Raw genomic sequence first — 25397 nt, 5'->3', positions numbered from 1 at the left:
TTATACTTCCTATCGAGAGAGAGAGAGAGAGAACGTAAGGGGTTTATTGAGGGACTCGCTCAGCCTATTAGATTGCAGATGGCTAAGGATAGTGGGAGCAAGATTTCCTTTCAGACTACTGCCAATGTTGCCAAGCAAATCGGGATGGTTTTAGCTCAGGGGAGTAGTTAGGGGTCTGACAAGAGGCCTCGTCACCCCGGTGGATTCAGTGGGGCCTCATTTGGAGTCAGGGGTACTTTTGGTAGAGGCCATCCTCCCAAGCCATTTCACTCAGCACTCCAGGCTTCTCACGGTGCTTCAAGTGGTCGTGGCCCTCATATGGAGTATTCCAATCAGCTAGCCTACAGTGCACCACCAACTCCTATCAGTGCACCTCCGCTCCAGAGTTTCTGGGGTGGTTACTCAAGCCGCCAAGGTCAGTTTCAAACTCCTAAGCCACAGAAGCCGAAATCTTGTTTTACTTTTGGCGATCCGAGGCATATTGCTAGGTTTTGCGCTCGAGCATCAAGTAGTTCTGAGCATCAGGGTTCTCGTTCCATGGTCCCAGCATCGGGTTTCCACCGCCCGCTCAGCCAGCTAGAGGTAGGGGTCAGATAACTAGAAGTGGAGGTCGAGGCATTAGAGGTGGAGGTCAGGCCACTAGAGGTAGAGGCTATCCAGATAGGGCATGTCCTCGAGATATAGTTTAGAGTAGTGGGGCCCAGCCCCGATGCTATGCTTTTCCATCCAGGCTTGAGGTTGAGTCATCTGGCGCGGTTATCACAGGTACAGTTTGAGTTTGTAGTAGGGATGTCAAGTATTATTTGATCTGGGCTCTACTTATTCGTATATGTCATTGCATTTTGCTTCATATTTGGTTGTGCCTCGTGATTCTTTGAGTGCTTCTGTGTATGTGTCCATACTGGTGAGGGATTCTATTATTGTAGATCGTGACTATCGTTTGTGTGTGGTTATTATTGGGGGTCTTGAGACTCGTGTAGATCTCCTACTTCTAGCTATGGTTGATTTCGATGTCATTCTGGGGATGGATTGGTTGTCACCTTATCATGCTATATTGGACTGTCACGCCAAGATAGTGACCTTAGCCTTGCCGGGGCAGCCTAACCACTGCAGTTTAGGTTTGAGGATCAAAAAATCCCTGACACAAAAAAAAAAAAACCGACAAATCCCCACAGGGTCTCCCTTTGCACAGATCCTCACAGAGTCTCCCTTTGTAAAAATCCCCGCAGAGTCTCCCCTTGTACAATTCCCCAAAGAGTCCGCCCCAGCACATCCCCAGCGAGTTTGCTTTGTAAAAAAAAAAAAAATCCTCACAGAAATCGCTTTAGACAAATCCCCACAGAGCTTCCCCTTGTACAAATCCCCACAGAGTCTCCCCAATAAAATCCCCACCGAAAATCCCCAAGCAGGACGGGACGGAAAAACCAAAGCCTTACAAGGCAAATCATCACAAAATCTGGAAACGCAAGTCTGAGTAGTCCAAAGGGTTTCACATGTGAATCCAATCAATGGCAGAGTTTCTCAACAAGAATTAGGCCAAGACAAAGCAATTGGAACGGTCAAGACCTCCATACCAACCGCCGTTTTCAAACTGACAATTTTTCTTTGTTTAGGGAAATTGGGACAGGTGCAACCCAAAGCAGCCATGCAAGAAGCAGGTGTAGCCCAAAAGAAATAAAGCGCGCAAGCATTGAAATAGCCTTGCAGCGGGAAAACGACCAAAGGTAAGTTTCCCCATAATTCTTTCGTGCATTTTTGATAAATAAAAGAAAATAAAAAGGGGTGAACCAAAGAAAAGAAAGAAGACAAGGAATAAAAATGAACATCCCAAAAGAAAAACAAATCATGGTAGCATAGGACCTCATCCCTCAACTATCCCGGTATAAACCCCGGATCTCCCTGGCATAACCCAAGGAGCTTTTTCTATCCAAATTCCCGGCATAAGCCGATGAATCCTTCGGCATAACCCGATGAATCTTCCGGCATAACCCGATGAATCTTCCGGCATAACTCGATGAATATCCCGGCATAACCCGATGAATCTTCCGGCATAACCCGATGAATCTTTCCGGCATAACCCGATGAATCTTTCCGGCATAACCCGATGAATCTTTCGGCATAACCCGATAAATCTTCCCGGCATGATCCGATGAATTTTCCGGCATGATCCGATGAATCTTCCGGCATAACCCGATGAATCTTCCGGCATAACCCGATGAATCTTCCGGCATAACCCGATGAATCTTTCCGGCATAACCCGATAAATCTTTTGGCATAACACGATAAATCTTCCCGGCATGATCCGATGAATTTTCCGGCATGATCCGATGAATTTTTCCGGCATAACCCGATGGCTTCCCCGGCATAACCCGAGGACTCTCTCCCTTTTTCCGGCATAACCCGATGACTTTCCCGGCATAACCCGTGGACCTCCCTGGCATAACCCAGGGACCTCTTTCCCTTTTTCGGCATAACCCGATGACTTCCCCGGCATAAACCGAGGACTCTTTCCCCTTTCCGGCATAACCCGATGACTTCCCCGGCATAACCTGAGGGCTCTTTCCCCATTCCGGCATAACCCGAGGACTTTTCCGGCATAACCCGATGACTTACCCGGTATAACCCGAGAACTCTTTCCCTTTAGCAAGCATTAGGGCTCCAACCCTGAACTGAGCATTGTCTTTTAGTCAGCGTTAGGGCTCCAACCCTAAACTGAACTTTTTCCATTTAGTCAGCATTAGGGCTTCAACCTTGAACTGAACTTTTTCCATTTGGCCAACATTAGGGCTCCAACCCTGAACTGAGCATTGTCTGTTAGTCAGCATTAGGGCTCCAACCCTAAACTGAACTTTTCCATTTAGTCAGCATCAGGGCTCCAACCCTGAACTGAACTCTTTCCGTTTAGCCAGCATTAGGGCTCCAACCCTGAACTGAGCATTGTCTATTAGTCAGCATTAGGGCTCCAACCCTGAACTGAACTTTTCCATTTAGTCAGCATCGGGGCTCCAACCCTGAACTGAACTCTTTCCGTTTAGCCAGCATTAGGGCTCCAACCCTGAACTGAGCATTGTCTGTTAGTCAGCATTGGGGTTCCAACCCTGAACTGAACTTTTCCATTCAGTCAGCATCAGGTCTCCAACCCTGAACTGAACTCTTTCCATTTAGCTAGCATTAGGGCTCCAACCCTGAACTGAGCATTGTCTGTTAGTCAGCGTTAGGGCTCCAACCCTAAACTGAACTTTTTCCATTTAGTCAGCATTAGGGCTTCAACCCTGAACTGAACTTTTTCCATTTGGCCAGCATTAGGGCTCCAACCCTGAACTGAGCATTGTCTGTTAGTCAGCATTAGGGCTCCAACCCTAAACTGAACTTTTCCATTTAGTTAGCATCGGGGCTCCAACCCTGAACTGAACTCTTTCCGTTTAGCCAGCATTAGGGCTCCAACCCTGAACTGAGCATTGTCTGTTAGTCAACATTGGAGTTCCAACCCTGAACTGAACTTTTCCATTCAGTCAGCATCAGGTCTCCAACCCTGAACTGAACTTTTTCCATTTAGCCAGCATTAGGGCTCCAACCCTGAACTGAGCATTGTCTGTTAGTCAGCGTTAGGGCTCCAACCCTAAACTGAACTTTTTCCATTTAGTCAGCATTAGGGCTTCAACCCTGAACTGAACTTTTTCCATTTGGCCAGCATTAGGGCTCCAACCCTGAACTGAGCATTGTCTGTTAGTCAGCATTAGGGCTCCAACCCTAAACTGAACTTTTCCATTTAGTTAGCATCGGGGCTCCAACCCTGAACTGAACTCTTTCCGTTTAGCCAGCATTAGGGCTCCAACCCTGAACTAAGCATTGTCTGTTAGTCAACATTGGAGTTCCAACCCTGAACTGAACTTTTCCATTCAGTCAGCATCAGGTCTCCAACCCTGAACTGAACTTTTTCCATTTAGCCAGCATCAGGGCTCCAACCCTAAACTAAACTTTTTCCATTTAGCCAGCATTAGGGCTCCAACCCTGAACCGAGCATTGTCTGTTAGTCAGCATTGAGGTTCCAACCCTGAACTGAACTTTTCCATTTAGTCAGCATCAGGGCTCCAACCCTGAACTGAACTCTTTCCATTTAGTCAGCATCAGGGCTCCAACCCCGAACTGAACTCTTTCCATTTAGCCAGCATTAGGGCTCCAACCCTGAACTGAGCATTGTCTGTTAGTCAGCATTGGGGTTCCAACCCTGAACTGAACTTTTCCATTTAGTCAGCATCAGGGCTCCAACCCTGAACTGAACTTTTTTCATTTAGCCAGCATTAGGGCTCCAACCCTGAATTGAGCATTGTCTGTTAGTCAGCATTAGGGCTTCAACCCTGAACTGAACTCTTTCCAATTAGCCAGCATTAGGGCTCCAACCCTGAACTGAGCATCTGTCTGTTAGCCAGCATTAGGGCTCCAACCCTGAACTAAGCATTTTCCGTTTAGCCAGCATTAAGGCTCCAACCCTGAACTGAGCTTTTTCTATTTAGCCAGCATTAGGGTTCCAACCCTGAACTGAGCATTTTCATTTTAGCCAGCATTAGGGCCCCAACCCTGAACTGAGCATTTTTACCTTTGGCGACATTAGGGCTCCAGCCTCTGAGTTGCGTTTTGCAGACTAGTTTTTTCCAATCCCCTCATCAGTGCTGTAAATTTTCATGATAATTAACTCACGAAATTTTCCTAGTGAAACTGGGGCAGAAAATTTCGTTCGTTTGTTTTGTTTGTTTTAGCAGGTCTGACCCTGAGGTGCATGGATCGAGACGACCTACGGGATGAGTCTCAATCCAGAATAAAGAAACGAAGAAAAGAACAAAAAAAAAAAAGATGTTCCCACATATTGGAACAAACAAAGGGCAGGTCATTAAAAAATTGGATCAAATTCCCTAGCTCCGCCAATCCCGTTTCATTCAATACTTCAGAAATAAACAAGCGCCTACAACTTGCAAGCATCAAGATTCGGATCGAAGTCTACAAGCAGAATCAGCTAAGACCCAAGATCAAGTTGCAAAAGAATTATAGATAGGAATCTTGTAACTAGCGGTTGACAGGCATAAGTAGTTAGATCAGTTTCAATTTCCTTTGGTTGTAATAAGGAGGTCAATAAAGCGGTAGTAGAACAGCAACAACAGTAACAGCAAGCATTGCAATCCCATGGTAGTCCCAGCTACCAAACTTCCCGAACTACATTAACCTGATTCCCCTTTAGCCAGGGATATGTAGGAAACCTTTGAAGCAAAGGTTCGGTTAGATCTTTTTTTAAAAAAAAAATGCTTCACACGGAGTGCTCAGATGGACAAAAATCGCTCACTTTATCTTTGCGCGAAAACCCTTCGTGTCTTCGGGCAAAGAGGGGCAGCTGTAAGCACGTGATTTTTTCCCTATATGAGAATTACTCCCAAAAAAATTCAAAATAAAATGATTTTCCTTGGTGTGCAATGTTGTGAGATTTTGTGATATTTTTGGATAATTATTTGTATTTGTCTATGCTTGTTTATTTGTTAAATTAATAAAAAATACAAAATATGTCGTATTTTGCAGGTAGGATTTAATTCTACAATTTGTTAGTAATTAAGTTTGTTTACAAAAAATGAAAATTACAAAAAAATAGGCATCTTTTGCATTTTTAGCATTTAATGTCCAAATATACAATTTTATGCTTAATTGTTACTTAATTATGCGTTAATTGTTATTGAGAGTTAATTTGCGCTTTTATAACTTAATTTATTTCTTAATAATAATTTAAGTACTTTTACAGTAGATGTAATTGTGTAATAACAGTAATTATAGTAGGAAATCTAGGACATTTTCTGGGATAGAACAGTAAGGGTAATGTGACATAATAGTGGGCTGAAAGTTGTTTGTTAATGGTTTTTAATTTAATAGGATAGTGGGAAACAAAGGGTAATGGGCTGCTGAAAAACAGGATAATAGCACTCAATAGGATTTAAAGTATTCAAAAGTAGTGGTAATGGAACTTTCTTAGTTTTTAAAGGAGAAAAGGGTCCATCCAGCACTAAAAGAGTATAGGACCAGCCCTGTATAAATACAGGGAGCTGGACTGATTTAAGGGGCAGACTTTAAGAGATTTGAAGAGAGAAAAAAATCAGATTTGAAGAGGAGAGTCTTTCAGAAGAAAAAATAGGAAGAAGAAAAATAGGAAGAGAAAAATCTGATTTGAAAGGAAAAAGAAATAAGATTTTAACAGTAGCCTTTCAGGAAGAAAAAGAGAGTGTGAGATTGAGAGAAAAATCAGATTTAAAGATCAGTTTTCAGAGAGATACATTTGAGAAAAACAGAAAGAAAAAAAGAGAGAAATAGAATCAGAAACAGAAATTTGAAAAGAAAACAGAAACAGAAAAAAATCAGAAATAGGAATCCGAAACAGGAAGAAACTGAAAAAACAAAATGTTATCCTTCTAGAAACTGTCCGTTGTTTGTTTTTGTGGATATTATTCAGTCTGAATTTGAAATCTTTCCCTCAAGTTTCTGTCACTATTCATCTGGGTTAACGGGTTTGTTCAAACTTGCTGTGTTATTGGTATATTCTGCTGGTTTTGTTACTGCTGCAACTGCTGAAAATTAACTTCTTCTACCTTTATTTCCAGGTATTTATCTCTTAAAGTTCTATGTTGGAAAAAGATTCAGCATGACAAATCAATGAAGCTTGAATTGCAATTCTGTTTTCCATTTGTCCAAGTTCATTAGTTTAAATTTCATTTTTTTATTTCATGTTAGTTAACTAGTAGTGAATTCAATTTGGTAGCTATGAGTTCATCGTCTTATTTTGAAATTCATATAAAGCTTTGTAATAATGTTAGCCGTTCTCAAATCTCATTAGTTTAGTTATATTTGAACTGTCAAGGTAGGAAACTTGGCGTAAAGTTGGCCATTATTTAAACTTTATGGTATTGTTAGCTAAGTATAGCATAATATGAAAATATCAAGGAAAATATGCTATTAGTTTATTTTATTAGTTAATTGTCGTTTAAGGCTAGATAATGATTGGTTGCATTTTATTCATATATGGTGTAATAGTGATTATGGTTAACATCAATAGTCGGAAGTTGCATTAGTATCCTCCACTATGTTCGCAAACGTCAAAATATGGCGAATAATGTTGTATGCAATATCACTTTATTAAGTCAATTAGGTAGATTTGTTCCTTTTTTTAAAAAAAAAAAAAATAACAAATGGCCTAGGAATGTTATAATGTGAAAGTTAGTAACAATGGTTCACATAAATTAAGAATCCAATCGGTTCGACGATTATATACATCTTACGTTTAACCATAAGCAGAATTAACAAAATAATTAGGCCTATTAGATTAAAAGCAAGTATATGAGAATAAGATGAGATATACAAATTGCAATACTTTATATCCATGACAATTAGAAATAGAATTGGCTCTAAATAAATAATGAAAAATTGTTCAAAAATACTTCTTCCCTTCATAAATCATTTTTGTCAGTTTCATATACAATTCATTCTTTGGCATATATATCTTGTATTTGCTAAAATCATATTTTTATTCTTTCTTTGAATTTGAATAGTTGGGTTGAATATAATTTATATCCGGAAATTATAATTGACGGACAACACTTAATAAATTGTGAATTTCTTTTAAAAGAATTCAAAAACATCCCTTAAATATGAATTTCTCAGTATTCTCATATAAAATGTGTGGAATATAACAAACAATTTGTGAAAACTCATAATACCGTTAAGAATATTTGGTGTAATTAGGGATACGTTCGCGTAACCTGATTATACCGATAAAAGCAATTCGAATTATGCGTACGCGCAATTTCGAGCGAATATTTAATATAAGGGATTTCTTCGAGGATGTCAAAATAGTTTCATATAAACCGAGACGTGCAGTTCATTGTCTAAATATAAGGGTGATGACGTTCATAATTTTATTTTAAATCACGCACATATGAATTTGTAATAAAGGAAATAATATGGTCAAATTTTATTGTGTACACGTACGCGTGGCACGATTCCCGGTAATTATAAAAGGTATATAATACGAATATACGTACGCGTAATTCGTTTATATATTTGTAAACAATAAGTAAAAGCGGTAGTAAAATCATGCAATAAAAACGTATTTAGTAAATATCAAGATAATTAAGCCAATAATAAAAACAGTTAAGCGACCGTGCTAGAACCACGGAATTTGGAAATGCCTAACACCTTCTTCCGGATTAACAGAATTCCTTACTCAAGATTTCTGGTTCGCAGAATAACAAACAGAGTCATATTCTCCTCGATTCAGGGATTTAAAAATTGGTGACTTGGGACGCCTTAAAATTCCCAGGTGGCGACTCTGAAATAATTAAATAAATCCCGTTTCGAATGTCCTTCAATTGGAGAAAACTCCCCACGCGCCCCGCAAGCGCGGTGAAAAGGAGGTGCGACAGCTCTGGCGACTCTGCTGGGGACAAAAGTGTAAACTGTAACCCAGAACCATTGGTTCAGGGTTTAAAGAATTCGAGCTTAAAATATCTGTGTTAATTGGCTTTATTTACTATCTGATTTTCAACTGTTTATATGCTAATATGCTAAATGTTGCTTTTTACCGCTTTAATATTATTTGAATTGTGAATATATACAACTGCTACGAAACCCCCTTCTTTCTGAGTCTTCTGAATTTATGGTGTACACGTGCGCGTGACCCACCTTTCTGTTAAAGTCATACCAAATAAGACGGAGTTGGGACAAGTAACTAGGCCGGGTAGACTTTCGTGCTCCCGGTACGTTGCCCCCGCTTCGGCTCAAACTGTCCGTTTGGGTAAGCCAGGTTTAGAACAATCAACCTCAGGTTTTACACTTAGAATAACTCAGCCATGTACCGGATCCCTAGTAGGAACGTCTATTTGCATCATATACATTTGGCCTTGGAGACTCAACACAGGGGTTGGGTCTGTCTAGGACAGGTGAACCCGAAACAAAAAGACCATCTTGATGCATCCTACTTGCTACTTGTGCATTCATTTGCCTCGAACATGCTTGTTGACCAGCTTAAACGAAATCATGGTGAGAAGAGAGGAATAAAATGGATTGTTTTTTTTAAATCTTGAAATAAAGATATTTAATAAATAAAATGATTTTTTAGTGTAAATTTTCAAAAATATAAAATTTTGAAAATAGTTTTTTTTTATTTTCAAAATGAGTCTTAACTCTATTAAATTAAACTTCAGATACAAAATGAGCACCACACAAGGCCCCTCATCCACGAGTACAGAAGAATTTCTCTTTCAGCTTCAAATATGGTGGTATGATTTAGGCAAAGACGGTCAAAAATGGGTCGTCAAGCATTTGGGAAACCTCACGGATATTATGAAGGTTAAACCCCGTGATGATCTGATTACGGCATTAGTAACTTTTTGGGACCCTTCTCACAATGTCTTTCGTTTCTCTGACTTCGAGCTTACTCCTACATTGGAGGAAATAGCTGGATATGCTGGTTTTGACGGAAGTCTAAAAAATCAAAGCCTGATATTCACAAAGGCTCCTTCGGTACTTCGATTCTTCGGTCTTCTGAACATCAGCAGTCAAATCAGGAAAAGCAATGTCATCAATGGATGTTGTTCCTTCAACTTTTTGTATTCAAGGTTCGGAAAGTCAGATGGGTTCGAAATTCATGAGAAAGGCCTTACTAACAAGCAAAACAAAGACACTTGGCAGATTCACCGTCGCTTTGCCTTCATGGTGGCTTTTCTAGGAGTCATGGTCTTCCCAAACAAAGAGCGAACAATTGATATTCGCACCGCGAAAGTTGTGCAAATCCTCACCACCAAAGAAAATCACACCCTTATCCCCATCATTCTATCAGATATTTATCGGGCTTTGACTTTATGTAAATCAGGAGCAAAAGTCTTCGAAGGATGCAAAATTTTGTTGCAAATGTGGGTGATGGAACATCTCCAACAACAGCCCAAGATCATACAGTATGGGTCAAACAATGATAATTGCATCGAGAGCTATGAGGAAAGAACAAAAAATTATCAGGCTCCAGAAGGGATAGAAGCATGGGTATCTCATCTAAAGGCTTTAACGGCAAATCAGATTGAATGGACTTTGGGATGGCTCCCGATGAGGGAAGTAATACACATGTCAACCTCAAATAGTTATCTACTACTATTGGGATTGAGAAGCATTCAGCCATATGCGCCACTAAGAGTCCTAAGGCAACTAGGGAGATATCAAGTAGTTCCTGATGATGAAGATTTGAGTATGCAAGTAATCGAATTACACCCAGAAGCCACTATTTCCGAGGCTCTACTTCAGCAGATGTGGAATGGATGTCGATACTTGAAAAGTGATACTCAAGTCCCAGACACTACAAAGGGTGAGATAAATCCTGGATATGCAAGGTGGTTTGAAAAACGGTCTCGCGTGGATGATGTACCAGAGCCTGAGCTAAGAAGGCCAACAAAAAGACCCCATGTTCAAAACTTCAATGATAAAATCCAAGAGCGGTTGATCTGGGGAGAAAAGGAAAAAGGGTACAAAGCAACTATCCATGCCCTAAAAGAAAATCTGAGAAGCCTCAGTTTGGAGAAAGATTTACAAGCACAAGAAGCCGAAGGCGAGAAGAAGAGTCTAGCTTGTGAGAATGAAAATCTTCATGCTCGATTCCAAAAAATGAAAAGAGTTTCTGAAACGCCAAAGAGGAGCTGGAAGGATCAAAAAACCATCGCCAATCTCTTTGAAAGAATGCAAGATTATGATTCCATTCTTGCGGAAAACGAAAGGGCATTGAGCAAAGCAAAAGAAAGGATCCAGCAATTAAACGAAGAAGCCAGATCTAATAAGGAACACCAAGATAGGCAATCCGAAAAAGACAGGGCACAATTCAATAAGGAAAAAAACCATTGGATGCGATCAGAAGACCAGCTTTGTGCGCAACTAGAAGAGGCAAGAAGATGCAACAGAGAACATCAACAAGCAGACCTCGACAGGGAAAGAGCGCAAGCAAGATTAGAGCAGGCCAGACTCCGAGCTCTATTAGAAGCAGCTCTAGATCGTGAAAACCGTGTCAGAGATATAGCCACCACTCGTCAGCAGCAATTGCAAGACCAAGACCAACGTCTCCAAGATTTCAGGGCACAAATCCACGACCTGGCAGTCTTCACATCTCAAAGTTATGGAAACTGCCAAGGAATGGATTATGAAAGGTTTACAGAGCATGCGCCCACTTTTGCTCGTCATCTAGCAATGGAGTTGGAAAGGATGTATCGTACGCTGGGAGGTCATCCAGGTCAAGCTCCACATTGAGCAAATAGTCTAATAATATACAACACAAGTGGAAAGTGGGGCACGTTGTGAGATGTTAAGAATTGTATCTTTTATTTTGATTTAAGTGTGTGTGTTTCAAGCCATTTTCTTAAAAGTTTTCAAATGTAATTCCATCTTTGTATAATGAATAAAAGTGATTGCCTTTAGTCCGAACTACGCAAGGTCTGATTCATGTAAGGGCATGATACGTAGGCAATCTCTATAAGATTCGACCACCACGATAAAAGATATATATAATAAATAGAAGTGAATAACAATAAAAATTTCACTTACTGTTCTATCCCAGAAAATGTCCCAGATTTCCTACTATAATTACTGTGATTTTACAAATGTTGATTAGATGTAATTGTGTTAGAAGGTTACATTCTTAGTTAGGATTCAGTCCAAAACTTTAGGATTGGTTATAGCTGCTTAAACAGATTTTAAAATCTGTATTGTTAGATTCTGAATTTAAGGCAGTAATAACAGTAATTACAGTAGGAAATCTGGGACATTTTCTGGGATAAAACAGTAAGGGTAATGTGACATAATAGTGGGCTGAAAGTGGTTTGTTAATGGTTTTTAATTTAATAGGATAGTGGGAAACAAAGGGTAATGGGCTGCTGAAAAACAGGATAATAGCACTCAATAGGATTTAAAGTATTCAAAAGTAGTTTTAATGGAAAACTTTCTGATTTTAAAAGGAGAAAAGGGTCCAGGCAGCACTAGAAGGGTACAGGACAGCCCTGTATAAATAGAGGGAGCTGGACTGATTTAAGGGGCAGACTTTAAGAGATTTGAAGAGAGAAAAAAATCAGATTTAAAGAGGAGAGTCTTTCAAAAGAAAAAATAGGAAGAAGAAAAATAGGAAGAAGAAAAATAGGAAGAGAAAAATCTGATTTGAAAGGAAAAAGAAATCAGATTTTAACAGTAGCCTTTCAGGAAGAAAAAGAGAGTGTGAGATTGAGAGAAAAATCAGATTTAAAGATCAGTTTTCAGAGAGATACATTTGAGAAAAACAGAAAGAAAGAAAGAGAGAAATAGAATCAGAAACAGAAATTTGAAAAGAAAACAGAAACAGAAAAAAATCAGAAATAGGAATCCGAAACAGGAAGAAACTGGAAAAAAAAATGTTATCCTTCTAAAAACTGTCCGTTGTTTGTTTTTGTGGATATTATTCAGTCTGAATTTGAAATCTTTCCCTCAAGTTTCTGTCACTGTTCATCTGGGTTAACGGGTCTTGTTCAGACTTGCTGTGTTATTGGTATATTCTGCTGGTTTTGTTACTGCTGCAACTGCTGAAAATTTACTTCTTCTACCTTCATTTCCAGGTATTTATCTCTTAAAGTTCTATGTTGGAAAAAGATTCAGCATGACAAATCAATGAAGCTTGAATTGCAATTCTGTTTTCCATTTGTCCAAGTTCATTAGTTTAAATTTCATTTTTTTATTTCATGTTAGTTAACTAGTAGTGAATTCAATTTGGTAGCTATGAGTTCATCGTCTTATTTTGAAATTCATATAAAGCTTTGTAATAATGTTAGTCGTTCTGAAATCTCATTAGTTTAGTTATATTTGAACTGTCAAGGTAGGAAACTTGGCGTAAAGTTGGCCATTATTTAAACTTTATGGTATTGTTAGCTAAGTATAGCATAATATGGAAATATCAAGGAAAATATGCTATTAGTTTATTTTGTTAGTTAATTGTTGTTTAAGGCTAGATAATGATTGGTTGCATTTTATTCATATATGGTGTAATAGTGATTATGGTTAACATCAATAGTCGGAAGTTGCATTAGTATCCTTCACTATGTTCGCAAACGTCAAAATATGGCGAATAATGTTGTATGCAATATCACTTTATTAAGTCAATTAGGTAGATTTGTTCCTTTTTTTAAAAAAAAATAACAAATGGCCTAGGAATGTTATAATGTGAAAGTTAGTAACAATGGTTCACATAAATTAAGAATCCAATCGGTTCGACGATTATATACATCTTACGTTTAACCATAAGCAGAATTAACAAAATAATTAGGCCTATTAGATTAAAAGCAAGTATATGAGAATAAGATGAGATATACAAATTGCAATACTTTATATCCATGACAATTAGAAATAGAATTGGCACTAAATAAATAATGAAAAATTGTTCAAAAATACTTCTTCCCTTCATAAATCATTTTTGTCAGTTTCATATACAATTCATTCTTTGGCATATATATCTTGTATTTGCTAAAATCATATTTTTATTCTTTCTTTGAATTTGAATAGTTGGGTTGAATATAATTTATATCCGGAAATTATAATTGACGGACAACATTTAATAAATTATGAATTTCTTTTAAAAGAATTCAAAAACATCCCTTAAATATGAATTTCTCAGTATTCTCATATAAAATGTGTGGATATAACAAACAATTTGTGAAAACTCATAATACCGTTAAGAATATTTGGTGTAATTAGGGATACGTTCGCGTAACCTGATTATACCGATAAAAGCAATTCGAATTATGCGTACGCGCAATTTCGAGAGAATATTTAATATAAGGGATTTCTTCGAGGATGTCAAAATAGTTTCATATAAATCGAGACGTGCAGTTCATTGTCTAAATATAAGGGTGATGACGTTCATAATTTTATTTTAAATCACGCACATATGAATTTGTAATAAAGGAAATAATATGGTCAAATTTTATTGTGTACACGTACGTGTGGCACGATTCCCGGTAATTATAAAAGGTATATAATACGAATATACGTACGCGTAATTCGTCCATATAATTGTAAACAATAAGTAAAAAGCGGTAGTAAAATCATGCAATAAAAACGTATTTAGTAAAAATCAAGATAATTAAGCCAATAATAAAAACAGTTAAGCGACCGTGCTAGAACCACGGAATTCGGAAATGCCTAACACCTTCTTCCGGATTAACAGAATTCCTTACTCAGGATTTCTGGTTCGCAGAATAACAAACAGAGTCATATTCTCCTCGATTCAGGGATTTAAAAATTGGTGACTTGGGACGCCTTAAAATTCCCAGGTGGCGACTCTGAAATAATTAAATAAATCCCGTTTCTACTGTCCTTCAATTGGAGAAAACTCCCCACGCGCCCCGCAAGCGCGGTAAAAAGGAGGTGCGACACCCCCTATTGGAAACTGGTGCATAATTTTGAAGAGGACCTTCAAAATTTCGAAGTGATTTCAGCCATTCGCCGCGAGCAGCCGTCGGAAGCAGCAACCTAGTAAACTGGGGCAAAATTTTGAGGAGGACCCTCAAAATTCTGTAACAAGAAAGGATGCAATGTCTTGGACCACGTCGCAATCGTTGGTTCATCTAAAGAAAATTATCCTTAATTATGCATTTATATTTTTTCTAAAATCGTGCATGTGTATTTCTAAAATCGCTCTGTTTAGCAATGCTACCCCAATGATACGTACAGTATCACCAGATCAAAGCCGAGCAGGTCAAGAAAACCCAGCGGGGATACGAACTAACCTTTCCCCCTTTACAAAATCACGATTTTTCTTTGGATGCAGGCACTTGAGTTGCAAAATCATCAAATATACTATACTCTCACTCACAAAGTTCCGAAACACAACTCTCCGAACTGTTACCCTTGCTCGCAACTACTATCCGCACACAACAGTGTCCCCAGCAGGCACAATATCCCCAGCAATCACGATACCACAATCCGCTATCAGCTAAGAAAACTCTATTACCATTTGCTATTTTTACTTTATGCATAAGGCTACCATTCTGCCTTCCGAGGTTAAGCTCTACCTCCTTCTGCATTCTCTGCATTGCATAAGTCTACCATTCTTCCTTTCGAGGTTAAGCTCTACCTCCATCTGCATTTCCTGCATTGCATAAGGCTACCATTCTGCCTTCCGAGACTAAGCTTTGTCTCCATCTGCATTCTCTGCATTGCATAAGACTACCATTCTGCCTTCCATGACTAAGCTTTGTCTCCATCTGCATTCTCTGCATTGCATAAGGCTACCATTCTGCCTTCCGAAGTTAAGCTCTACCTCCATTCTCTGCATTGCATAAGGCTACCATTCTGCCTTCTGAGGTTAAGCGCTACCTCCATCTTGCATGGCTGAAAGATCGCCACTTTATTTACATCTTGCATCGGCTAAAAGATCGCCACTGCATATATACCTTGCATTGGCTGAAAGATCGCCACTTTATTTACATCTTGCATGGCTGAAATATCGCCACATTATTTACATCTTGCATCGGCTAAAAGATCGCCACTTAATTTACATCTTGCATGGCTGAAATATCGCCACTTTATTTACACCTTGCATGGCTGAAATATCGTCACTCCTTCACACTTGCATGGCTGAAATATGGCCGCTTTATTTTACATTTTCATGGGCTGAAAGATCGCCACCTACTGCATTCCATAGGCTGTAAGATCGCCAAAAATGTCCAAAGGCATCATTGTTCGGAGGCACCATTTTCATAGACCGAGAACGCCATGCCATGGCCTGATGACCCCTTTTATCTTTTGCATATCATTATTCGAAGGCATCATAGTTCGGAGGCATCATTCTCATAGCTCGAGAGCACCATTTCATGGCATGCGAATCCTTATTATATGCTTCATGGCCCAGGACACCATGGCTGAGGACGTCATCCTAACCGTCCAAAGACAACATTTCATGGTCCGACGGGAACTTGCATCATGTTTAAATTTTCGCACAATACATTGTTTGTTTGCAGGTAAATTGGCGAGTAGCGGCCATCTCAGCAGGATCAATCCCGCTCCAGTTCCCGCAGCCCTATTAGACTTTAACCATCCATCCTAACCCAAATATTGCGTATGTCTTGAAAAATCTCCAACGGCATATTCCTTCGACAGATCCTGGACTACATATGGTCGGATTCCTGTAAGGCCAGGGATATTTAGGCAGCTTAGGAGCCAAAGCTCAGTCAAATTCTTCAAACCATTTCGTTCGGTCCAAATTGGCCATCATATCTTTACCCGACAACTCTTTCATTCTTCCCGGGTAAAGAGGGGCAGCTGTTGATACCCAATTTTTTCCCTATATATTTTTCATATGCAAAATACTTTCAAAATAGCATACATATGCATATATAAGCATGTCCAAGTGTTTTATTATTTTTCCAATTTTTAAAAGATTTTTAAATCAATTTATCACCTTATTTTATCAGCAAAAAACCAATAATTATTTCCCAAATTATCATTTTTTGGTAACTCCTTTATTGAATTCTCATATTTATACCAAAATATAGCTAAGGTAAATAAGGGAAAATGGCTATTTAAATATTACCCCGTTTATTTCAATTTTAGCTTTATTTGAACCCCAAAAGAACTCAATTCCCAATCTCAATTCCTCATGCTTAACATGTTTGTATGCTCCTTATAAATGATAGGCTTCCCTTTAAAGTAGCTTTTGAAATTGTGATTAGTTCCTACTTCCATCTGAATATGGGTCTAATTGATTCCCTTTCCATATTTCGCTGATTTCCCTTGAGTTAAAAACCTTTCCCATCTTCTGACTCGGTTCATTCATGCAAAATCTCCGACTCTTCTGATTTGTTGTTTGTTAATTTATTTGAATACCTTATTTGCACAAACCATGTATTTCAAAAATCATGTCCTTAAATAACTTTTATGTACTCACCCCTAGTTGCCTACTTTGCACAAAGTGTTTGATTAATTTCTTTCCTTAATTGGTTTATACCCGTTTGAATCTGAATCCCTTAACTAAAGGGAGTCTTGTATAATTGATTGACAATCAGCTTTTTAATTATTTCTTACCTTATTTCTACTTGGTTTTTACACTATAAAGGGAACGACCCTTTTCACAAACACACAGCAGATGACACAATTCACAATCTCTTCTGAACTCTTACTCACATAATAGAATTCTCTCTTCTTGTCTGCACTGAGGTTTTACCAGACTACTGCATTTTTCTCTACTTGTTTCTTTGAATCTGGTATGTCGTAATTTCAAATTTCAGCATCCCCACAATGTGTTTACTTACAGCTTTCTGCATCTATGCCTACTTTACTACTTCTACAGAGTTAAATACTTAAACTAGCATGTTAATTCCCTTTTGTTTGTTTCTGCTATGAATCCCTATTCCCTATTTCCCTTTATGTGATTTGAATTACAGTTTAAGACATGGCAATATATAAGTTATTGTCTATGGATTGAACTTGATCTCTTAGGGGATCCTAACCTCTAAACAATATGTTCCAGTAGGCTTATGGGTGTGCCAGCATCTCCCATTGTTAGGTTATGCCCACTAGCCTGCTTTTTACCTCTTGCAACTCCCCATTCCCTATATCCCCATGTGTGTTGTATACTTTTCCAATTCTGCACTTACACTCTCTCTTAGTTCCTAAGTTCTGCCCCCTCTTGTGAGCCTTGCCTTGGGACCTTGAGTTCCCTCTGAACTTGGACACTAGAGGGCTGGCCCTTCCATACTGTACTTTGACTTAATATGGTGATACACTTGGGTGTAAGCACTGCCCGAAATTCTTATGAAACTCTTAGGGAACTCTGACACACTCAAGTGGGAGAAAGGCTTTGAAACATGATCTTTGGAGTTGGTTTACTTCATACTTCAGACAGGAAGTCTGAATCAGGCTCTCCTTGGTTGTAATTTTCAATTTCTGATGTATTTTTCTTTATTTTATTTGGACTTTAATAACTTTTTTGGGGATGGTTAGTGAAAAGGGAAAGGTAACCATGTATTTAAAAAGAGGTTGATAACTTGCCTATAAGATTCTGCATTTCTTCATATAGCTTCCATGCCTATAAGATTTCTGCATTTTTCATAAGCTACCATGCCTATAAGATTTTTGCATTTAGTCACCATGTTTATAAGATTTTCTGCATTATCATTTAGTTTCCACACCTGTAGGAACTTCAGTATTCTCATTTAGATACCATGACTATAGGGACCCTACACTGTCATGTAGATATCGTGACTTCTGCATATGCATGTAAAGAATATGCCTATAGGTTCTGAAAGTCAACTATAATTAGATGTCATGCCTATACGGTTTCTGCATTCTTATTATGTCCAAAAGTTTTTTTTAAAAAATCAGTAACGCATAGAAAGCATGCCTATAGGAACTATCAACCAAGTCTGAAACGTTTCACTCACTTATAAGTCTAAAACCAGTAAAAACAATATCTAATGTCTGCATAATTTATGATCTTTTGTCAATAACTCGTCTTTCCTGAATAACTGACAACCTTTTCTAAAATCAGTATACCTCTTCTTTTTCTGAAATTAGTAGATATCATGCCTATAGGTTTCGTCTATCACTTAGGCAAGCCATAGGACAGTTTATGACCTGAATCAGATTTTATTAACTTCAACCAGTAAGCAGGCCTGATTCGAGCTTCTTATCTGAAATATGCAATAAATCAGTCTGCCCCAACTTTTAAGTTTAAATAGACCCTAATCAGTACATGTAAGACATGCTAAACTATATGTTTTTCTTTTATTCAAGGAGGTCTGTTTGAGCCTTATTTGTTTATGTGTTTCCCCATACTTGCTATATATATGTTTTTGCTTGTCGCCTTAGTATTTTTACCTTTAAAACAAAAAATAAACCCGACTTCTCTTCCCTTTTAGGAATAGTAGTCCCAAGTACCTCCGGGGCTGATAGGATTGGGGCGGGTAATAGCATGCAATAAGTAAATGAGACTGATCTGCGCTTTAATACCTTAACGGGGTGGGAAGGGTAGATATGGATATGATGACCACGCAATAACGTCACGTGTAACCCCTCACTAAGGAGTGATTAACGGATGTTGTGTGAGGTGATCTATATTATTAATAAACCTAGAACCCCCTTTTCCTCTGTTTTCTTTGTTTCTTTTAAATCATTTTTTAACCATTTCTTTTAAGAAAACCAACTCTTTAGTTACTTTTTCTTACTTTTGTTCATTTGTATCCATTACGTGAAAATCCCGTCTTATTTGAAGCCTTTATTTGCCTATGTGTTATTTGCACTTAAGTCACAACAATAGTTTGGTCGGGAACCACACTAGTAGATCCTGAGAGGTGCCTAACACCTTTCCATTGGGATAATTTCATGCCCTTACCCAATCTTTGGTTACTCAAAACAAACCCCTCCTAGTGTCCTAATGCATTTTAATCATTAGGTGGCGACTCTTCAATTCAAACCCAATTCCCTAAAGGGAATGAGTTGTCCTCCCAAATGTCACAAACCCGATTTTCGTGAAAAAAGGAGGCGCGAGAATAGCCGCATATGCGGAATTTTGCGGATAAGTGGAATCCGCAGGTGCACTTGATGGACCGTAGATGAGGTAGCGCAGGTGCGCTTATATGGACCGCATGTGCGAGACTTCTGGGAAGAAAGTATAAAAGCCATACTTCGCGAATTTTTGCCCAGTCTTCACAACTTTTGGACGAGTTTGGAACTTTTTGCAGTGATTTTCAAGAGGAATCAAGGGATATCAGTTGGGTAAGTTACTTGGGCTTTATTACTTATGTTTATGATGATTTTCCCATTGTTTAACCATGAAATTAGTGGGAATTTGGGGTGAAGTTAAAGAGGTTAGGGCTTGAGTTTTGGAAAGTTTTGATTGAGGATTTGAGGGACCATTTGAGGTTAGATTTTGATGATTTTGGTATGTATAGACTCGGGAGTGAAATGAGTTTCTAGTTTTGTGATTTTTGTCGAATTTCGAGACATAGGCCCAGAGGCCGGGTTTGGGTGAATTTTGGGATTTTGGTGTAATTCGTTAATTTTTCATAGGGAATTGGTTCATTGGCCCATATTGATTGCTTTGTAATGCTTTTGGTCAGACTCGGGATGTTTGGAGGCCGATTCCAAAGGTAACGGCAACGTGAAGTAAGGGTTTGATTGTTTCGAGGTAAGTAATGATTGTAAATCTTGTTCTGAGGGTATGAAACCCTGAATTTCACATCGTTTCACTATGTTGAGGTGACGCACATGCTAGGTTATGAGCGTGTGGGCATGCACTGTTAGGGATTGTGACTTGGTCCGTCCCGTAGCAACCATTAAGTTGCGTATTTGACTGGAAACTATATGATACTTATGTGTTTTAGAAAGAATTTCTATGATTTGGGCTAAATGCCATATTTGGGCCTCGTGCCAAGCTGTTTGGACCCTTAGGGCCTTTTCTTATTATTTCCTCACTGTTTTGACTTAAGATTTATACTCAGTCATGCTATGTTTTACTCATTTCATAACTCAGTCTTTATTATTCTGCTTTGAAGTATAAAATAATATTTTTGGGTTGAGAATCCTATTTTTACTGATAGCGCGAGTGGCTTGAGAGATCTATGACTGAGTAAGGCCGAGAACCTGTAATTGTGAGGATATTGAGAGTATAGCACGTGAGTTGTCCGTGCAGCATATGAGTTGTCTGTGTTGATTCTGATATTGATACTATAGAACGTGAGTTGTTCGTGTAGCACGTGAGCTGTCCTTGCATGTTATAGAGCTTGGGCTATAGGAACCTTCTGGAGTCTGCACATCCCCAGTGAGCACGGGTACCCTGAGTGAGTGATACGAGATATGCCCGAGGGGCTATTTATAATTGATGTTGCGCCCGAGGGGTTGTTTATGATTTTCATTCACTTTTACTATCTATTGTATTGAGTCTCTATTAAAAACTGTTGAAAGATATCTTCAATGACTTTCCCAAAAACTGGATTTAAAACGAGATAACTTGACTCACATACTGAAATGGAAGCATGTTAAACTTATTAAGATTTCATGATGTGGTTTTTTTGTGTTTCTTACTGCTCAGTCTTTATTTAACTTTATTACTTATTGAGTTGCCGTAATCACATTACTCCCTTCACTTTGTGTGCAGATTCAGGGGTTGCTGGACATGATAGCGAGCGTTGATCTTCATCCGCCGGGGATATTTGGAGTTTGCAAGGTAGTTGCATGGTGATTGCAGCCTTGTCCTTCTCCCTCCTATCTCCCTATAATTATTAGTAGTTGATTTCTCGACTATTCTAGCCTTGTTATATTTCGGACCAGTTGTAGTGATTGCTCATGACTTAGTGACACCCGAGGTCGGGCTTTATTTTTCGTATTTTGATTATTGACTTTATAATTTTTATGAGGATTTCAGTATGAAAAAGTTTGTTATTTAAATTTTAATGGAATGTTGAACTATTTTGGGAATATGGTGGTTGGCCTAGTTCCATGATAGGCGCCATCACGATCGGGATGGTTTTAGGGTCGTGAAAAGTTGGTATCAGAGTCTAGGTTACATAGGTCTCACGAGTCATGAGCGGGTTTAGTAGAGTCTCGTGTATCGATACAGAGATATCTGTACTTATCTTCGAGAGGCTGCAGAACCTTTAGGATAAATTTCACATTCTTGAATTCTTGTTGTGTGAATCTGTTGATTTTGGTAACTAAACTTCTGTTATTCTATTCTCTCACAAATGTTGAGGACACATGCTACCGATCAGGACGGACAACCACCAGTACCACCAGTTGGGGCCACTAGAGGCTGAGATTGCGGTCGAGGCCGTGGTAGAGGAAGGGGTGTGGCTTGCACAGTAGCTAGAGCAGTACCTGCAGATCCACTAGCCGCCCTAGTTCATGATCAGGTCCCAGTTGTGGATGCTCCAGTAGGACCAGCTCAGGCACTAGTTGTGCCTATTGTTATTCGAGGTCTTTAGGAGACCTTAGCTCAGATCTTGATCGTGTGTACCAGTCTTGCTCAGGCGGTCGTAGTTTTTACTACAGTAGCTACTTCTCAGGCCGGGGGAGGCTCTCAGACTCTCGCCGCTCGTACAACCGAGTAGGTTGTTAAGGGATTGCAGACACCGGAGGCACCACCAGCCTAGCCGGTTGCACCTGCTCAGGATTTTGTGGTAGTAGTCATGCCTGATGACGAGGAGCGAAGATTGGAGAGGTTTGGTAGACTTCAGCCTCCGACTTTCAGTAGTACAGAGGGCGAGGATGCCCGGGGTTTCTTGGACAAGTGTCAGAGGATTCTACATACAGCAGGTATTCTGGAGACCAGTGGGGTCTCGTTTACTACTTTTCAGTTCTCTGGAGCTGCCTTTACTTGGTGGGAGGCTTATGAGAGGCATAGGCCTATTGGTGCAGCGCCCCTTACTTGGCAGTAGTTCTCTGTTCTCTTCCGGGAGAAGTATGTGTCGTAGTCTCGCAGAGAGGAGCTGCGCAGGCAGTTCGAGCAGTTGCATCAGTATGATATGACTGTGACGCAGTATAAGATGAGGTTCTCTAAGTTAACCCGTCATGCTATCTGGTTGGTTCCTACAGATAGGGAGAGGATCAAGAGGTTCATTGATGGCCTCTCACACCAGTTACGGATTCTTATGACCAGAGAGAGGGTGTCAGGTGCTTCTTTTGAGGAGGTGGTTGACAATGCTCGAGAGATAGATTCAGTTCGCCGCCAGGAGCGAGTTGAGAGGGAGGCCAAGAGGCCTCGGGGATCTGGTAGTTTTGGTGGTGTTCCTTTTGGAGGTCAGTTTCCGCACGGCAGAGGTCGTCCATTCAGACATGCTCAGTTTCAACCAACTTCACTAACCCTCTTAAATAAATAAAAATATTTGTAAGACTCAAAAGGGTTTTTAATTTAAAAGTGATAAAATTGTGTTCAATAGGAAACAACTCAGAGTCGCCACCTGACTTTGATTTCAGTGTGCCAGGTCACCATTTTTTTTTAAATGATTTTTCCTTTAAAATACTTTGGACTCCAAACTGAGTCTTCACCAGAGATTCAGGTAAGAGAGTTCATTTGACTTGGGGAGAAGGTGTTAGGCACTCCCCAAGTCCCGTAACTAGTACGGTTGCATAATTAATCAAATCGGCTTTTAAAATATTCAAGTTGAGGTAAAATCACGAAAAAGCAAAATAAACACACATGAGGTTAGAGGTTGTCCCTGCCTAGATAAAAGAAAAATAATATAAGAATAAAATAAAATACTACACTAAGCTTCCTTCACAAACTCGTCACGGCCTCCAGAATATTTACAAAGTACTTCGGGGAATTCCCCAGATAATATAATCAGCTAAAGGAACAACCTCTCGCCTTGACAAAACAAAAACAAAAATATAAACACCCTAAAAATTTGCCTACCCGAATGTGGTCGGCCTAAGCATGCTCCTAGCGATTAAAAGATAGAAATAAATTTAAATAAAACTCATTTCATGTTCACTTTTCTTTTAACTTCTTATTTCATGCATTTGACCAAGCCCAATTCCTAAAATATGCGAGTAATTTCAGATCACTAATGGGCTAGGCCTTTACCAACCCCCACGGCCCATGATCCAACAGACATTCAAGATAACATCATTTTAGCAGATGAAATGTTCCAGACAAGAAAACATCCAAACAGGTAGATCAAATATACTAGCAAAAGAAAGAACGATAGTGAAGAAATGGAACAGAAAAATGGACTTAAAATGTGACAAGAGCCAATTACCAACCACCACCCCATTCTGGCAATCTTTAAGTTAATGAACTACCCATTTAATACAAAAATTTCCTCCTTTAAAGTTAATTAAGGACTTATCATGAACTGTCACTTACTTTACTCCTCACCACTAAAATTAGAATTGAAACTCGACAAATATGTACAGCTAATAGTATCACCTTCCCATTCACCCAAAATTCTGGTATTGACACTTTGCAAACAAACTGATGGAAACCAAAATCAAATATTAGGAAAGGTAACCTACATTATGAGCACTTCATAAAATCATGATATGAGTAGGACAATTTACCGACAGATCAGGAGGGGGATAGTCTAGTTATTTAGAAAGATCTAGCAAAAAAATGAACCTGAAAGAGACCTTTAGTCATCAATAGCGGACAATGCAACCAACTAAAGATGTAAAAGGATCTATACATTAACAGTCATAATGCATATAATGTCGCTCGATATCAGACCATAATCATAGACATGCAATTTTTGTTAACTACTCAATCCATACAAAACTCAATACATGGATAAACAACATGAGCGCAGGAATCTAAATTCTAGTTAATTAAACAGAGGTAGCTATGATTTGGGTGTCCAGGATCAACAAATATAGACAGTAACTCCTTTGTCGTAACAGTCACGGGATCGATCGAATTCACAGTCATTCATCTTGATAAACAAAGCAAATTCAAACTAAAACAAGGTTTTAACACCTACAAGCAAACTGGATTAGCATTGAAGTCTTAGATTCATTTTTATTTCCCGAGTTAGCAAATTGTATTAACTTCGAAAAATAATTTTGTAATATGACTGGGATGTCAAAACACCTAACTGAAGCCAGCAAAGAAAGGTATCATTTGTAACACTATTTCAGTCACTAACAGTAAGTAACTAGCAACAAACATTTATAACAGTGATACAAACAATCTAAGCTAGTATTGCATACCAAGCTTTATATTCCAATCACACCAAAATAGTCAACAAAAGAAGAGAAATGAACCTGGTATGGCAAAAATTTTAATTACTTCTGTAGAGTAAACACAAGCAGAGTCGACAAAGAGATTTTACAATGAACAGCAAACAACAGAAGGAATCAAGAGCCCTGAACAGAAACCTCGATCGGCAGTCAAAGAGCGACTTCAAAACGACCTCGGCAAAAATCTCGGACTACAGCTTCAACTCCACGATGTCTCCATTAATCTCCATCAAAGAGAATCAAAACAAAATTGAGAATAATAATTTTTTTTGTATTTTTCAAAGATTTAAATCAAACTAAAAATCTGAAAAATAGAATTCGAAAAGGAAGAGGGCTAACAGAATCTCTTTTTTTCGTTTGTATTTTTCTGGTTGCTCTAAGAAATCCAAGAAAATTAAAGAAGAGGACTGACGATTTCGCAAACCCTAATTTTTATCCCAATCCCCCCTTCAATCTCTGTCCAGACTCAAATATATTGCCTTCTCTCAAAGCTTCTCTCCTTCCTTTGCAAGAATTCGCAAAACGTTTCAAAAATCCGAAAATCCCCAAAAAATTCTCAGAAAATCAAAACCAAAATCGAAAAATCTCTTCTATTGGTGAGATAAGAGAAATGGAGGGAGTAGATCGAGTGCAACTCAATCCTA

Source organism: Nicotiana sylvestris, chromosome 1, assembly GCF_000393655.2.
Source record: "Nicotiana sylvestris chromosome 1, ASM39365v2, whole genome shotgun sequence".
In the NCBI taxonomy this organism is placed as follows: Eukaryota; Viridiplantae; Streptophyta; class Magnoliopsida; order Solanales; family Solanaceae; genus Nicotiana; species Nicotiana sylvestris.
This window is presented reverse-complemented; position numbering follows the sequence as displayed.